We start from the raw sequence: 16219 nt of genomic DNA on the forward strand, positions 1-16219 counted from the left end.
GTACTCCGTCTCCCGACGGACCCTCTGCCCTCGGACCCCTACTCATCACGGGGTCCAGCCCCACCGGCTTCCCCGGCCGAGTCAAGCCGCCATCTTGGGCCCTGCACCACGCGGCCGCGTGGCCTCACCTCGACCCTAACCCCGGGCCTGGCCGGCCCCGACATCCCGGCACCACCATCCACCCAGGAGGTGAGCGGACCACTTGGCAGGTCAATGGGAGAACGAAGCGTCAAGAGCTCTTCCCCCCGCCAGGTGCCGATCGCCTCCAGCTCCCCCAGGCGCTGGCTCCACCCCCTGCTGGGTGTCTGGACACCTTCATCCCGGACCCTCCGACCTCCAAGTGCGAGGGTCCGGACATCAAAGGGCACCAGCCCTATAACTGAGACAGCTCCGGAGCAGGAAGGCAGTTGTATCCTGGAGTCGAGAGACACCGAGTGAACTCAACCCTGACGGTCTACTGGCGCTGCCGTAGCCCGCTCTTGTGAACCATCGTCCTGCCTGCTGGCGCTGCCGCGGCCTTCTGCAACCTTCATCTTCCTGGGACCTGCTGGCGCTGCCGCGGCCCGTTGTAACGACCATCCTCACCGGGACCTGCTGGCGCTGCCGCGGACCGTCATCTTCCTGGGACCTGCTGGCGCTGCCGCGGCCCGTTGTAACGACCATCCTCACCGGGACCTGCTGGCGCTGCCGCGGACCGTACATCTTCCGGGGACCTGCTGGCGCTGCCGCGGCCCGTTGTATCAACCATCCTTACCGGGACCTGCTGGCGCTGCCGCGGACCGTACCACCTAACCACCAAGCTCGAGGATTGTGAGCTCATCATCATCTCATCCGAACTACCTGATTGGTAAATAGACTGACCCGCTACCCCCTTCCCTACCTTACGAGACTCTAATCGAGGGGACCCCTGCGTCCAGACCTCCTTGTACCATTCTACCGTATCGTAACTAAGTACCTATAAAGAACACTGAACCTTATCCGTGTGTGATATCTGTCTGTGGGGGGGAAGTTACTTGTCTGTACGATCGCTGGAGACGGCTCTCCCCGGAGACCTCTCCCCCTGACCCCGGCCGGCCCTCCCGGTCCGTCTACCTTTTCTAACATGCCCCCTGGTGCGTTTTAAGTTCGGGAATTAATTCCCCTTGAGTCCTGATGGTCCCTGGGGGCCAACTAGCCCACCAGGTACCTCCAGTAAGCATCACAGAGCTGCATTGCAGTAAGGTGTAAAAAGGGGCGTGGCCTCTTCACACCTCTCTGCAATGCAGCTCGGTGGCACATACTGGAGGTCCCTGGTGGGCTAGTTGGCCCCCAGGGACCCTCAGGATTCAAGGGGACTTAATCCCCCAACTTAAAACATGCTACAGGGCGCGTTTGCACACTTGTCACATCAGGTCACGCCCCCTCTCTGCACAACTGTGCAAATGCGCCCCCTGGAGCGTTGTAAATTGGGGGATTAAATACCCTTGAATCCTGAGGGTCCCTGGGGGCCAAGTAGCCCACCAGCTACCTCCAGTAAGCGCCACAGAGCTGCATTGCAGAGAGGTGTAAAAAGGGGCATGGCCTCTCAACACCTCTCTTCAACACAGCTCCCTGGCTCATACTGGAAGTACCTGGTGGGCTTGTTCACCCCCAGGGACCCTCAGAACTGAAGGGGACTTAATCCCCCAATTTACAAAGTGCCAGGGGGTGCGTTTGCACACTTGCTATGTCAGGCCCTGCCCCATCCCTTCACCACTGTGCAAACGCGCCCCCTGGCATGTTTTACGTTGGGGGATTAATTCCCCTTGAGTCCTGATGGTCCCTGGGGGCAACTAACCCACCAGGTACCTCCAGTAAGTGCCACAGAGCTGCGTTGCACAGAGGTGTAAAAGGGGCGTGGCCTCTGAACACCTCTCTCCAACGCAGCTCCCTGGCGCATACTGGAGGTACCTGATGGGCTAGTTGGCCCCCAGGGACCCTCAGGATTCAAGGGGACTTCATCCCCCAACTTAAAACGTGCCACAGGGTGTGTTTGCACACTTGTCACATCAGGCCACGCCCCTTCCCTTCACCACTGTGCAAACGCGCCCCCTGGTGCGTTGGAAATTCGGGGATTACATCCGCTTGAGTCCTGAGGGTCCCTGGAGACTAACTAGCCCACCAGCTACCTCCAGTTAGCACCACAGAGTTGCGTTGCAGAGAGGTGTAAAAAGGGGCGTGGCCTCTGAACACCTCTCTCCAACGCTGCTCCCTGGCGCATACTGGAGGTACCTGGTGGGCTAGTTGGCCCCCAGGGACCCTCAGGATTCAAGGGGACTTAATCCCCCAACTTAAAACATGCCACAGGGCGCGTTTGCACACTTGTCACATCAGGCCACGGCCCCTCCCTCAACCACTGTGCAAACGCAACCCCCTGGAGCGTTGTAAAATGGGGGATTACATCCCCTTGAGTTCTGAGGGTCCTTGAGGACCAACTAGCCCACCAGCTATCTCCAGTGCGCACCACAGAGTTGCGTTGCAGAGAGGTGTAAAAAGGGGTGTGGCCTCTCAACACCTCTCTGCAACAGCTCCCTGGCTCAAACTGGAGGTACCTGGTGGGCTAGTTCGCCCCCAGGGACTCTCAGGATTGAAGGGGACTTCATCCCCCAATTTACAATGTGCCAGGGGGTGGGTTTGCACACTTGCTATGTCAGGCCCGCCCCCTCCCTTCACCATTGTGCAAACATGCCCCCTGGTGCATTTTAAGTTGGGGGATTGATTCCCCTTGAGTTCTGATGTTCACTGGGGGACAACTAGCCCACCAGGTACCTCCAGTATGTGCCACAGAGCTGCATTGCAGAGAGGTGTAAAAAGGGGCGTGGCCTCTGAACACCTCTCTCCAAAGCAGCTTCCTGGCAAATACTGGAGGTACCTGGTGGGTTAGTTAGCCCCCAGGGACCCTCAGGATTCAAGGGGACTTAATCCCCCAACTTAAAACATGCTACAGGGTGCGTTTGCACACTTGTCACATCATGCCACGCCCCCTCTCTGCACAACTGTGCAAATGCGCCCCCTGGAGCGTTGTAAATTGGGGGATTAAATACCCTTGAATCCTGAGGGTCCCTGGGGGACAACTAGCCCACCAGGTACCTCCAGTATGCGCCACAGAGCTGTTGTGAGACCGGCCTCGTGGCGTGGGCCCTCCCGACCAGCAAGTTACACTACAACCACCTCATGGACACGGCCTCCCGGCTTCCGTGGACCAACATCCCGAGGGCCGACCAGATCCCCAACACGCATGCCCGGCCGAGGGAGAACGAAACCCCCCCCCCCAAACCAGACCGAGAGGCGCCGACCCTGTCACACCTCTGGTCTCTCCCCCGAGGGAGGTTTCGATCGACCACCAGGCCCCCGGTGAGCGGGCGCCTCGCCTGCTGAGTGTCTGGAGTCCCTCCCAGACCCACCTGAACAGATCAAGGGGCCGAGCGACAGGAAACCCTGACACACCGCCCCCCAGACACCAGACCACTCTCCGCGAGGACTCCGGACTTCAAAGAGGAGGGGGAGTATAACAAGGGGTGCTGAAGGGACGAGAGGCAGAGAAGACCTGGACTGACGAGAGCCTGCGGACTTGGTCGCGGCTCGATCGCTCCCCGAACAGAAGAACGCTCCCCGAACTCTGAACCATCTGAGCCCTGCTGACGCTGTCGCGGCTCCCCGAACTCTGAACCATCTGAGCCCTGCTGACGCTGTCGCGGCTCCCCGAACTCTGAACCATCTGAGCCCTGCTGACGCTGTCGCGGCTCCCCGAACTCTGCACCATCTGAGCCCTGCTGACGCTGTCGCGGCTCCCCGAACTCTGAACCATCTGAGCCCTGCTGACGCTGTCGCGGCTCCCCGAACTCTGCACCATCTGAGCCCTGCTGACGCTGTCGCGGCTCCCTGAACTAAAACCCTCCGGTGCCTGCTGAGTGACTCGCGGCCCGCTCCTCCAAGAAAATCGGCAGAGATCGCCGAAAGACGCAACATCCCCTCAGCTCGAGGATTGAGAGCTGGGCTCCGGATACCTTGCAGAGACACTGATTGAAAGACTGTCCCGCTACCCCTTTTCCCTCCATCATAAGATCGCTGCCGCTTGTGGCATTAATCCTGCACCTGCCTGCCGAATCATAAAGATCCCTGATAACCACCGATAAAAGCTTATTATCTTGCAACGATTTACTGTGTGGTGTCCCTCTATCCGCATAAGAGAGAAGCGTAGCGCGTGCGATCCTAGGTGCGAGACTCTTCCAGAAAGGGCCTCCCTGCTCTTGCTTGGCCTAACTGGGAAAGGTGGGCCTCAGGGTGGTCAGGAACACATTCCGCAGCCTCCCCGGGGAACGCCTTCCAACATTTGGTGGCAGGCGACGGGATCCGAGCCAACACCTAGAGATCGTGCAGTAGACGGCATACGCATCACTAAGAAGGATGGAAGGAGAAACTTCCCTAGGTACCGCAGGCACCAACCCGAGCACGGCATTCCAAAAAGACCAGTTAGAATCTTATACACACCGAGAACTGAAACAATTTTGCAAAGACTTTGGAATCGCTACCACCGGACTAAGCACGAAAGAGGACTTCCAGGGGGCATTAAAAACCTGGGTCGAGGCAGAAACTCCCCGGACACAAACAGAAGGAGAACCTCCCAACGAACCACGAAGCAACCCGGGGAGGAACGGCGCCCCTGAGAGGGGCCTATCCCCAGAGGAACTAGCGGACCGAGAAAGTGATCGCAACCACGAACTAGAACTAGCAAAATTAAAAATCGAAGGAGAGCTAAAGCTGGCTGAGAAAAAACTGGCGGTGGAACAGTTACGCCTACAAGGAGAACTAGAGGAAAAGAAACGACAGAGAGAACACGATGAGAAAAAACTCCAACTAGAGCACGAACGTAGCCTAAAAGAAATCGAGCTCAAGGCTAAGAAGGCGTAGGCCCGACCCTCGGAAACCCAACCCATCTCCTCCACCGTGGAACCAAAGGTCCACATCCCCAAAGATGTGGTGAAAGAATACTATAAGAACGACGATATTCAGCAATGGTTCAAGGCCTACGAAGTCGCCATGACCTCCCTCCGAGTCCCGCAGAAGGACTGGGGGACTGGGCTGTGGGGCCGGTTCCTGAGCGAGGGGAGAGATACCCTGCTGGACCTGCCCTCCACCGTGATGAACTCCTACAGTCACATGAAAGAGGCTCTGGTAGCCAGATATGGGCTCACCCCTGAAATGTACCGGCAACGGTTTAGAGACTGCAAAAAGATACCCGGTACCACCTGGGTGGAGTACGTGAACTTCTACAGCCGGGCCTTGGACGGATGGATCAAGGGCAGCAAGGTCTCCACCTTCGAGGAGCTGTTCGACCTAATCGCATGGGAACACTTGTCCGCGAATTGCTTCGTAGAGCTGCGCCAGCACCTCCTGGACAGCAAACTCACAGACCCTCGAAAACTGGCCGTCGAGGCTGACCGATGGGTGAACACCCGGGCCTCCCGGGGCCCCGTGGGGGACTACGGTCGCCACAGTCAGGGACCCCCCCGCCAGAGGGGCGGAGGGAATCAAGGCCGGCAAAGGGAGCTTCCGGGGGGATCCCCGCTCAGCCCTCCCAGAGGACAATCTCCGCCCTTTCCAGCTCCACCTCCGGCCAGCACTGGGCCACCAGGGAGGCCGGGGCCCCGAGTGAGGATCACCTGCTTCCGCTGCCAACAGACCGGACACTATGCCAGCGACCCCCAGTGTCCCCTGTACCAGCGGTCCACCACAACAACCCCGCCGACTCGACAGATGGCCTCCGTAGCCCTGGGGGAAGAGATAGAAGACTCCGAAGAATGGGAACCAGCCGCCATGGCCTTGGTCTCCCTAGGGGATCGAGAGATGGTCCCCGGAACGTCCCTGCCCGCCAACACGAAGAAGTACCGACAGCAGGTGACGGTCAACGGTCACCGCATCGAGGGCCTCCGGGACACGGGGGCGAGTGTCACGGCGGTTCATTGTCACCTGATCTCCGAGGATCAGATCATGCCTGGCGCCTTTTGTCCCGTCATATCATCAGACAATTCCGAGAGCCTCTGTCGGATGGCCCTAGTCCCCTTCGAATGGGGGGGAGTCACCGGCAAGTTAAAAGTGGCGGTCCAAACCTCCCAGCCCGTGGACTGCCTCCTGGGCAATGACCTTGAGAACTCCCCGTGGGGACAAGTGGAACGAAGAGCCCACCTCGAGATGATGGGCCTCCCCGAGTGGGTATGCGCCACCACTCGCTCAATGACTCTCCGGGCACCTCCCTCCGAGGGGGAAGAGCCCATGCCGCTAGACACCGCCACCACCCCCGAGATCCAGAATACACCACCAGAGGCCAACGACCCCCTTCTGGACGAACCGACCGCTCCCGACGAAGGGTTAGTGCCTTCCGACCCCGAAGCCCTGACGCACCTCGAGGACCTGCCAGAACTGGCCCAGTGACCCTGCGAAGGGGGCCCCTCCCGTGAAGAATTCTGCCAAGAACAATCCACCTGCCCGTCCCTCATCGGACCCCGACAACAGGCCGAGGCCCAAGTGTTGGACCCGGCCCTCGTAACATAGTCAGACCTGACCCCTGCACCTCACACCAGCCCCGAGCCCCTGGCCTAGCCGATCCTTCCCACCAGGACACACGCACCCGACCCGGACTTCCCCCGTCCATAGGCCTTCCTCCTTCGGCCACCCCGGGCCCGTGTGCCCACTGCATGCACCAAGATGGCCGCCCGGCCCCAGCGCGACCCTAGCCTACAGGCGCCACTCCGGCTGGAGGACATCGCGCCCCCCTTGGGATGAGAGAGGGAGGAGCAGTTTTCATCACACCTCTGCGCTTCCCTGGGACGGTGGGTTTCGATCGATCTGCCGGCCTCCCTGAGGGCTGGCTCCATGCCTGCTGGGTGTCTGGGGCTCCTCCCGACCCGGCCCTGAAAGGATCAAAGGACAATGGCAGGAAACCCCCAACAAGCGACCCCCAGGTGACAAGACCCCTGCCTGCACAGACTCCGGACATCAAAGAGGAGTCGCCCTATAACAAGGGGTGCTCTGGGACTGTCCGGCAGATTCGCCTTGGAACCACCTGAGCCCTGCTGAGTGACTCGCGGCTCCCTGAAGATCGTAAGACCTCCGAACTCGTGCTTGAGCCCTGCTGAGTGACTCGCGGCTCCCTGAAGATCGTAAGACCTCCGAACTTGTGCTTGAGCCCTGCTGAGTGACTCGCGGCTCCCTGAAGATTGTAAGACCTCCGAACTTGTGCTTGAGCCCTGCTGAGTGACTCGCGGCTCCCTGAAGATCGTAAGACCCCCGAACTTGTGCTTGAGCCCTGCTGAGTGACTCGCGGCTCCCTGAAGATCGTAAGACCTCCGAACTTGTACTCGAGCCTGCTGAGTATCTCACAGTGCCCACAGACTCCCTTGGTCCCGCCGGACCCCACGACGACAAGCGTATCCCCCAGCTCGAGGATTGTGAGCTGTGCGCCGGATACGCCCCTGCATTTGATCCATTCCCCCCAAAGACTGTCCCGCTACCTCCTAACCCCCCTCCAAGACTTTTTGAGCCCGCGCTCCACTTGTATATATATTGCCTTGCGGATCATAAAGATCTTACCACTCCGATCTGATAAAGATTTGCTCTTAAGAACTCTCGGTGTTGTGTCTCTTTGTCGTGTGGTGCCGAGTGTACGATCCTAGATACGAGATTCCTCCCCTGAGGAGTCTCCCGCCAGTGCCCGGCTACGATACCTCGAGGGTTGGTCTCAGGCCAGTCAGGGCCCCCTCCGGGCCCCCACTGAGGTCACCTTCTAACATTGGTGGCAAGCGACGGGATTCGGGCCCATAAATCTAGAGATCGTACCGTGAACGGCTGACGCACTACCGACAAAGATGGCAGAAGGAAGCGCCGTGGTTCTCGTAGAAGACGACGCCAGCACCGTGTTCCAGGTGGAACAGCTGGAAGAGTACACTCACAGAGAACTAAAGCAATTCTGTAAGGAACTCAGAATCGCTACCACTGGTCTCAACACCAAAGAAGATATGCAAAAGGCACTGAAAGCTTGGGTGGATTCTGGAGCCTCCCGCCCAGAAGGAGCGGTGGAGCCCCACGACGAAGCAGGACCCTCCCAAGGAGAACGCAGCAGCAACCAGGTGCGAGGCTTCGTAGCAGACGGGGGCCTATCCCCGGAGGAACTCGCAGACAGAGAAAAAAGTCGCCATCACGAGCTCGAATTAGCCAAACTCAAAATTGAGGGCGAATTGAAATTAGCCGAGAAAAAGCTAGCAGTAGAACAGTTGCGAGTGCAAGGAGAACTGGAGGAGAAGAAACTCCAACGAGAACACGAGGGAAGGAGACTTCAACTAGAACATGAACGCAGCTTGAAGGAGATAGAACTGAAAGCAAGAAGCGAAGAAGCGCGGCCCCCGGGGAACCGGGAGGCGGCCGCCCCGACGGAACAGAAGGTCCACATCCCCAAGGATGTGGTCAAGGAATATTACAAGAATGATGACATTCAGCAGTGGGTTCGGGCCTACGAGGTCGCCATGACCTCCCATCGGGTCCCGCAGAAGGATTGGGGGGCTGGGCTATGGGGACGGTTCCTGAGCGAAGGGAGAGACACCCTGCTCGACCTACCCACCTCCATGCAGACCTCCTATGAACACATGAAAGCGGCCCTCCTCACAAGGTACGGCCTCAACCCGGAGATGTACCGCCAGCGGTTCCGGGACTGCAGGAAGATCCCGGGTACCACCTGGGTGGAATATGTGAATTTCTTCAGCCGTGCCTTCGATGGGTGGATCAAGGGCAGCAAGGTAACCACCCTGGAAGAACTAACTGACCTTATGTTATGGTAACACCTGGCTGCCAACTGCTTTGTGGAACTACGCCAGCATCTGCTCGACAGCAAGCTCACGGACCCGAGAAAGCTGGCTGTCGAGGCAGATCGCTGGACCAACACCCGGGTCTCCCAGGGCCCTGTAGGAGAGTATCCCCGAGCCAGTCAGGGACCACCCCGCCAGAGAGGGGGGGGAAACCAGGGAGGGCAGAGAGAGCCCCAGACTAGTCCCCCGAAGTCCCAACCTCCGCCTTTCCCGGCACCCCCACCAGCTGTATCCGGCCCCCCCCTGAGACGGGGGCACCGGGTAACCATCACTTGTTTCCGTTGCCAGAAGCCCGGGCATTACGCCAACGACCCTGAATGCCCCATGGCCCCACGCACCAACCAGGCAGCACCCCCCGCTAGACAGATAGCCAATGTAGCCCTGGGGGAGGAGGTTGAGGAGGCCGAGGAGTGGGAACCAGCCGCTATGGCCCTAGTGTCCTTAGGGGATAGGGAGATGGTCCCTGGGAGCCTCCTGCCCTCTAACACAAAGAAATATGGCCAGCTCGTCACGATCAATGGCCACCAAGTAGAAGCCCTCCGCGACACCGGGGCCAGCATCACTGGTGTCCTCAGCCATTTAGTCCACGAGGACCAGGTCCTCCCCAACGTATTTTGCCCTGTCATTTCAGCCGACAACACAGAAAGCCTATGTAAGGTAGCCCTGGTGCCCTTCGAGTGGGGAGGGGTGGTCGGTAAACTGAAGGTCGCAGTGAGAACATCCCAGCCCGTCGACTGTCTCCTGGGGAACGACCTGGAAAGTTCCCCCTGGGGGCAAGTTGAGCGCAAGACCCACCTAGGGATGATGGGCCTCCCTGAGTGGGTGTGCGCCACCACTCGATCCATGGCGGCTCGACTGACCCCCCTGAGGGACATCGACGACGCCCCGACCCCTGAAGATGGGATGGTCCCAGCCGAGGGCCCCCACATCCCCCCACCGGAAGAGTCGCTCGCCAGTAACAACCCGCCGCCTTCCGACTCCACCTCAGACACCGAGTTAGGCGATCTGCCCGAATTAGCACAGTGGCGCCACAAAGGGGGCCCCTCCCGAGAGGAGTTCTGCCGACAGCAGGCTACCTGTCCCTCCCTGGTCGGGCCCCGGCAACAGGCAGAGGCCCAGGCCGCAGGCGACCAGACGGGGACGCACCGGGTCTATTGGGAGAATGACCTTCTGTACAGCGAACAGAAGTCGGTGGAGCTAGGGTCCGGCCGGGTGCTGGTGGTACCACTACGCTTCCGAAACCTCCTCCTGGGCTTGGCCCACGACGTCCCCCTCGCAGGCCACTTGGGTCAGGACAAAACATACAGTCGCCTCGTGACTCACTTCTACTGGCCTAGGATGAAAGCAGATGTAGAAGCCCACTGCAAGTCCTGTTCCACGTGCCAGGCCAGTGGGAAGAGTGGAGGGAAGCGCAAGGCTCCCCTCCAGCCCTTCCCTGTCGTCAGTACCCCTTTTAAGCGGGTCGGGATCGACATTGTGGGACCTCTGGACCCCCCAACTTCCCAGGGGCACCGGTTCATCCTCGTCCTGGTGGACCATGCCACTCGTTACCCTGAGGCCGTTCCCCTGCGCACCGTCATGGCCCCCGTGGTGGGCCGGGCGCTGATGGGGATCTTCTCCCGCATGGGTTTTCCCCGCGAGGTCGTGAGCGATCGCGGGACCAACTTTATCTCCCGATACATGAGGTCCTTATGGCAACAGTGCGGGGTGTCCTACAAGTTCACCACCCCGTCCCACCCCCAAGGAAACGGCCTGGTAGAGCGGTTTAACCGGATTCTGAAGGGAATGATCGCGGGCCTGGAAGAGCCCCTCCGGCGTAAGTGGGACCTCCTGCTCCCCTGCCTCCTATTCGCATACCGAGAAGTTCCCCAGAAATCCTTGGGTTTCAGCCCCTTCGAGTTACTCTACGGGCACCCCGTCAGGGGGCCCCTCAGCCTGGTCAAAGAAGAGTGGGAGGCGGCGCCCCGAGGCACCCCCCGAGACGTGTTCCGTTACGTCCTGACCCTCCGCAATCAGACTAGGAGGTTCCGGGAATTGGCAGAGGCCAATCTGGAGGCGAGTCAGGAGGAGATGAAGCGCTGGTACGACCAGAACGCCGCACTAGTAGAGTTTCAGCCGGGCCAGCTGGTGTGGGTCATGGCCCCCGTGAAACCCTGCGCTCTCCAGGATAAATGGACCGGGCCCTTCAAAGTAGTTGAGCGAAAGAGCCCGGTCACGTACTTGGTAGACGTCCAGTCACCCCGGGACCCCCTCCGGGTCCTCCACGTGAACCGCCTCAAGCCCCACTTTGTGCGGACAGAGCTGAGCCTCCTACTGGCCACTGACGACGGGTCCGAAGAAGAGTCGGATCCTCTCCCGGATCTTCTATGCACCAAGGAGAGGGACGGCTCCGTAGAAGGAGTGAACCTCTCCCCGTCTCTCACGCCCCAGCAACGTGAGGATTGCCGCCAGCTCCTAGGGCAGTTTCCGGACCTTTTATCCCTGGTCCCCAAGGTCACCGACTGGTGTGTCCATGTTGGACAGGCCACACAAAGGGCTTGCTCCCTCCCCGCACGATAGGGCCCAAGCTCCGGCCCGCCAGGCGTGACCCACGAAAAGCACCTGCACCCCGTCCCCCGACGGAACTTCTGCCCTCGGACCTCCATGCATCACGGGCCCCAGCCCCACCGGCTTCCCCGGCCGGGTCAAGCCACCATCTTGGGCCCTGCACCACGAGGCCGCGTGGCCTCCCCCCGACCCTAACCCTGGGCCTGGCCGGCCCCGACATCCCGGCACCACCATCCACCCAGGAGGTGAGCGGACCACTTGGCAGGTCAATGGGAGAACGAAGCGTCAAGAGCTCTTCCCCCGCCAGGTGCCGATCGCCTCCAGCTCCCCCAGGCGCTGGCTCCACCCCCTGCTGGGTGTCTGGACACCTTCATCCCGGACCCTCCGACCTCCAAGTGCGAGGGCCCGGACATCAAAGGGCGCCTGCCCTATAACTGGAGCAGCTCCGGAGCAGGATGGCAGTTGTATCCTGGAGTCGAGAGACACCGAGAGAACTCAGCCTTGACGGACTACTGGCGCTGCCGTAGCCCTATCTTGCGAACTATCGTCCTGCCTGCTGGCGCTGCCGCGGCCTTCTGCAACATCCATCCTCGTCGGGACCTGCTGGCGCTGCCGCGGCCCGTTGTAACGACCATCCTCACCGGGACCTGCTGGCGCTGCCGCGGACCGTACATCGACCATCTTCACTGGGACCTGCTGGCGCTGCCGCGGACCGTGTATCGACCATCTCTACCGGGACCTGCTGGCGCTGCCGCGGCCCGTACCAGCTACACCACCAAGCTCGAGGATTGTGAGCTAACCATCATCTCATCCGAACTACCTGACTGGTAAACAGACTGTCCCGCTACCCCTTCCCTATCCTAAGAGACCTAAATCGAGGGGACCCCTGAGTCCAGACCTCCTTGTACTATTTCATCGTACCTTAAGAAGTGCATATAAAGAACGCTAAATCTTATCCTTGTGTGGTGTCTGTCTGTGGGGGGGAAGTTACTTGTCTGTACGATCGCTGGAGACGGCTCTCCCCGGAGACCTCTCCCCCTGACCTCGGCCGATCCTCCCGGTCCGTCTAACATTGGTGGCCAGCGGCGCGATCCGAATCAACGCGTAATCGTACAGAGAGTAGCTCACCCCACGACAAAACCACGATGTCAGCCAAAGATAGCGGTTCCACTGAAAAATTCCAAATGGATAAGTTAGAAGAATACAGCCACCGCGAACTGAAACAATTCTGCATGGAACTAGGCATTGCTACCACCGGCCTGAGTACCAAAGATCATTTGAAGCACGCCCTTGAGTCGTGGACAGAAACTGGGATCGCTGGATCCTCCGACCAAAACAGTGTCGCACCAGAGGGGAACGCCACGGCTCCCGAGGAGCGGGGAACGGGCCTCTCGCAGGAGGAGATCCAGGAAAGAGAAAGAACCAGATTACACGAGTTGGAAATGGCACGGCTCAAGATGGACGGTGAACTCAAGTTAGCCGAGCAGAAACTAAATCTAGAGCATCTACGGCTCCGAGAAGAACGAGAAGAAAAGCAGAGACAGAGAGAGCTTGAGGAAAAAAGAATAACACTCGAACACGAGCGCAAACTGGCGGAAATAGAACTTCGGAAACAGAATAAAGAATCGGGGGTGCCTGAGAGACCGCACACCCCGGGGCCAACCGAGAAAAAAGTACACATCCCCAAGGATGTTGTCCGTGAGTATGTCCGAGAAGACGACATACAACAGTGGTTCAAAGCCTACGAGATCGCCATGACCTCCCACCGGATCGACCGGAGTGATTGGGGAGCCGGACTATGGGGGAGGTTCGTCAACGAAGGTCGCGATGCCCTGCTACAGCTCCCAGATCACCAAATGTCGTCCTACGACCACATGAAGGCTGCCCTCCTCACCCGCTACGGCCTCACACCCGAGATGTACCGCCAGAGGTTCAGAGATTGCACCCGGATCCCGGGCACAACTTGGGTGGAGTACGTTAACTATTTCAGCCGTGCCTTCGAGGGTTGGATCAAGGGGAGCCATGTCACGACCTACGAGCAACTCTTTAACCTTATGGTATGGGAGCACCTGTCGAACAACTGTTTCGTCGAGCTCAGGCAGCACCTCCTCGACAGCAAGCTGACTGACCCCCGGCAGCTCGCCGCCGAAGCTGACCGATGGGAAAGCACCCGAGTGGGCCGGAGAGGGCCACACGAGCAGAACCGAAGCAACCAAGGCCAGCACCGTCCTCGGGGAGGAGGAGGAGGCCAGGGGCGAGGGAGAGACGCCTTGCCGGCAACACCCGTGGCCAGCACCCCGCCTCCGGCCGGCCGGGGCAACCCCCCGATGCGTCCTGGGTTCCGAGCCAACGTCACGTGCCACCGATGCCAGCGAGTCGGCCACTACGCCAATGACCCGAGCTGCCCGCAGAACCAAACACCCAAGCCCCGCCAGGTAGCTGCCGCCGCCCTGGGGGAAGAGCGATTATCGGAGGAACAGGAAGAGTATGAGCCGGCCCAGCAAGAGTGGGAACCGGCCGCCATGGTCCTGGCGTGCCTAGGGGGAAGAGACATGGTCCCGCGGGCTCCCCTACCCGCTAAAACCAGGAAATACGGTCAGTGGGTGACCATTAATGGACATCGGGCCGAGGCCTTGCGTGACACAGGCGCCAGTGTGACGGCCGTCCGCTGTCACCTGGTGAAGCCCGAGCAGATCCTGCCGAACATTCTCTGCCCCGTCCGCTCAGCCGACAATTCTGAAAGTATGTGTCAAATGGCCTGCGTCCCATTCGAATGGGGAGGGGTCTCCGGCCTGTTGAAGGTGACGGTCCGGGACGATGCCCCCGTGGACTGCCTCCTGGGGAATGACCTCGAAAGTTCCCCGTGGGCCACCGTCGAGAGAAGAGAGCACCTGGGGATGCTGGGCCTCCCGGACTGGGCCTGCATAACCACCCGGTCCATGGCCGCCCATGCCGTCCCCCGATCAGAAGAACCGGAATGGCCAGCACCTCCGCCCCCGGTCGCCCCAGTAGAAGACAACGACGAGGCCAGCCCCCCAGAACCAACGACCGAAGGGGACGCGCAACCCCAGGACTTTCCCGGCCTGGCTCAGTGGCGTCAAGAAGGGGGGCCCACCCAAGAACAGTTCCGCCAGGAACAAAAGACCTGCCCCTCCCTCGAGGGACTCCGCCAACAAGCCAGCGCCCAGAACGCAGGGGACTCCACCGGATCTCACTGGGTCTACTGGGATAACGACCTGCTATACAGCGAACAAAGAATCGCAGAGCTAGGGGCCGGTCGAGTGCTGGTGGTACCTCTCCGCTTCAGAGACTTCCTACTCAACCTGGCCCACGATGTCCCCCTGGCTGGACACCTGGGCCAGGACAAAACTTACAGTCGCCTAGTGACCCACTTTTTCTGGCCGAAAATGAGGAACGACGTCCTGAACCACTGCCGGTCCTGCCCCACATGCCAAGCCAGCGGGAAGAGTGGTCGGAAGCTGAAAGCCCCTCTGCAACCCTTCCCTGTGGTCACCACCCCGTTCGAAAGGGTAGGAATAGACATTGTGGGGCCTCTGGACCCCCGCACGGCACAAGGACACAGGTTCATCCTGGTACTGGTGGACCATGCCACCCGCTACCCCGAGGCGGTGCCCCTACGGACCGTGACAGCTCCGGTGGTTGGCCGGGCCCTAATGGGGATCTTCTCCCGGGTGGGCTTCCCCCGAGAAGTCGTCAGCGACCGAGGCACGAACTTTATATCCAAATACATGAAGTCCCTCTGGCAACAATGCGGGGTCACCTACAGATTCACGACCCCCTATCACCCCCAAGGGAACGGACTAGTGGAGCGTTTTAACCGCACTCTCAAGGGGATGATTGGAGGATTGGAAGAGCCCCTCCGTCGCCAGTGGGATGTACTACTCCCGTGCCTCCTCTTCGCCTACCGAGAAGTCCCCCAGAAGTCCCTCGGCTTTAGCCCTTTCGAACTCCTGTACGGGCACCCTGTGCGAGGGCCCCTCAGCCTAGTCAAGGAAGGTTGGGAGATGGCCCCCCTAAAGACCCCTCCAGACGTCTTCAAATACCTCCTTGCCCTACGCAATCAGACCCGGCGCTTCAGAGAGATGGCCAAGGCGAACCTCGAGGCCAGCCAGGAGGACATGAAGAGATGGTATGATCACAATGCCTCCTCCGTTGAGTTCGAGCCTGGTCAACAAGTGTGGGTGATGTCCCCCACCGAACCATGTGCCTTGCAAGATAAGTGGACGGGGCCCTTCAAAGTGGTCGAGCGCAAAAGCCCCGTCACTTACCTCATCGACATGGGGACCTCCCGAAACCCCCTTCGGGTCCTCCACACCAACCGACTCAAACCACACTTTGTGCGCTCAGAACTCAGCCTCCTGATGGCTACGGACAGGGGGGCAGAGGAAGACTCCGAACCCCTCCCGGATCTCCTGAAGACTCAGGAGAATGACGGCTCCGTGGACGGGGTCCGGCTCTCTGACGCCCTCACCTCGGAGCAACGCCAGGGCTGCCGAAACCTCCTGCTGCGGTTCGCTGCACTGTTCTCCCTCACCCCCGGGGTCACCCCGTGGTGTTTGCACGACGTGGACACCGGGGACAGTCCCCCTATTCGACACCGGGCCTACCGCGTACCAGATCGGGTACGGGCCTGCATACAGGAGGAAGTGGCCAAAATGCTCGCAATCGGGGTCATCGAGCCCTCGGACAGTCCCTGGGCCAGCCCGGTTGTATTGGTTCCCAAAGCCGCTGCCCCCGGCACCACACCTGAACTGAGATTCTGCGTCGACTACCGG

The sequence above is a fragment of the Triturus cristatus genome, chromosome 4_1, assembly GCF_964204655.1.
Source record: "Triturus cristatus chromosome 4_1, aTriCri1.1, whole genome shotgun sequence".
Lineage (NCBI taxonomy): Eukaryota > Metazoa > Chordata > Amphibia > Caudata > Salamandridae > Triturus > Triturus cristatus.